Below are 2,316 nucleotides of genomic sequence, written 5' to 3' on the forward strand. Positions count from 1 at the left end.
TATTCTTAATCTTTTGTTCCTTGATATTGCTGAACATGAAGAACACGTTTGAATTAATAGCTTCATTATATGTTGATATTATAAATCTATGTAATAATAAATATAAATCAATGAATACCATGAGGAGACAATTGGTTGTCTCGAGATTGGCGAAAGGTAACGCGAAGATACTTATAATTAATACGATTAATTAATCATCGGCCGCTTAGGAAAATTGGTAATACCTCGTTGGAATGAGTCGAATGATTACATCGTAAACAGACTTCTGCTAACTAGAGACATTTAACTCCGGTTCGCCGACACCGAAGCGCCATGAGTTTAGCTAACTATCTGTAAGCGGCTTATGAACTATTAGAACGGGCAAAAGCGGTTGGAAGGTATTCCTTGCGTTTTTGCTTATACCGGACTTTGATAAAAGAAGACTTGAAAGGCAAGCTAGAATAAAAAGCTATCGTTAGCGAATTTCCTTTTTGTTAGCTTGCCTTTGCTTAAAATCTCCTTTCCAGTCCCTTTTCTTCTCTATTCATACATTGTCCATAAAATATTATTAATTAAAATAATTTACACTTCATGTACTTTCGAATCAGTCACTATTTCTAAATATAGATATATTGAGTTAGTTATTATTCATATTAATTAATAAAGACTTCATACAATTACATCAAATTTTATTAAATTGATATATTGTATTCATGAATGCGACGAATAATATTAGAACTGCATTATCAAATTATAAGAATCTATCGGCAAATTATCTATACGGTTCATTGACTCTTAACTCCCTGGAAATCGATCGGAAAATCAAGCTTATCTGACGTGAGATAGAAGCTAATCGGACGAATAATTAGTGACTTTGCGGACGTATCAGTCAATCTTCATTCCATATGAGGTTAATAATGTAATAACATAAGTGCGCGAGCGTATATGGCGAACACAAAAGCAATACATCTCCGATGAAGATCAATCGTAAGGGATGGAGGATTTAGGGAATGGGATTGGCGGGAAGAGGTTAACGTGATAATACCGGAAACGTCCAGACGGAACCTTTCCGCTTTGACGAGCGCCGATGATGTCTGTCACAATGGCATTTTTATGCGAGCACATTTTCACGTCCTCTTTCGAACCACTTCGGAAATTCTCTTTCCTGAAACGTTACCTTCCATCCATTTCCACGTTTATTGATCGGATGAATTTGCTAAAGAAACGACGCTGAAAGAAAAATATTCGTCCATTGTCCTTGATTATGTTTTATTTTCTATTTATTTAATTCTGATTAATGTTGATGATGATATGTTCCATTGTTATTAAATTGAATATAATTCTTGATCAATCATCCCACGAAAACAAAATTGTTTTATGTAAATATCAATTTTGATATCTACGTAATCAAAATATCAAATATCAATTTTGATATCTACATAAATCAAAATATCAAATATCAAGTTTGATATTTTGATTTACGTAGATATCAAACTTGTTATTTACGTAGAACACATTATTACGCTTGATGACTGACGAATGAACTGTATTCAATTTGATACATAATCAACATTAACGATCCATTTAGATCCATTGGATCTAAATAGGATCATGTAAGAAAATATTCAAGAAAAGGATTATGATTATTACCTCTGTGTGTGTTGACTCATGGATAGTTATATACGAAGAGAACGAGAAACTCAAGTGAGAGTGTTTAGGAGAACTGAGAGGTTAGGAGTTAGGAGAGGGGTTTGAAGGGACATCGACGAGTATTAAATTACGACAACGTCGGCGTCGGCGTCGGCGATATCCAGGCGTCGCCGGAGCGACGGCGCATCGCGGAATCGCTAATGGAATACTCTGGTCCGGCATATTGTCGAATTTCGTCGTTCCGGGGATAAAAGCCCGTTAATTCGCAACCCCCTTAACGGGTCCCGCTAATGATTCCGTTTTGGCTTGGTGGTTCGAGCTGTCACCAGGCCGTCACGCGCAGATGCAGTTTGTCCGGCTTACACTGTACCCTCCTCCTCCTCCACCTCCACCTCCTCCTCCTCCTCCTCCTCCTCTTCCTCCTCCTCCGCCTCCTCCTCCTCCTCTTCCTCCTCTTCTAGCTCTCACGACCACCCCCACCTATATTCTATACTTTATCCGACCGCATACGACTATAATGGCCGACGTGTATATTGATTTATTCCAAATCCGATTATGATAGCCTTATTCGTCGTGCATCACTTAATAACACGTTCTAAGTTTAGTTAAGAGTTTGACTATATAATTTCCATTAAATGAATTGTATTCACTCATCTGGATTTACGTATAATGTTAACAGGATGTCTA

General features: G+C 37.3%; 1 long non-coding RNA gene across 1 annotated transcript; it reads right to left on the reverse strand.

Moving 5' to 3' along the window:
• Positions 1–651: 651 nt before the first annotated feature.
• On the reverse strand, positions 652–1,900 carry LOC124428065. Its single transcript, XR_006943068.1, has 2 exons — positions 1,630–1,900; positions 652–1,209 (listed from the first exon to the last, which is right to left on the reverse strand). It is a non-coding gene; the product is annotated as an uncharacterized LOC124428065 (long non-coding RNA).
• Positions 1,901–2,316: the final 416 nt, after the last annotated feature.

This window comes from Vespa crabro, chromosome 11 (assembly GCF_910589235.1).
Source record: "Vespa crabro chromosome 11, iyVesCrab1.2, whole genome shotgun sequence".
Classification (NCBI taxonomy): Eukaryota; Metazoa; Arthropoda; class Insecta; order Hymenoptera; family Vespidae; genus Vespa; species Vespa crabro.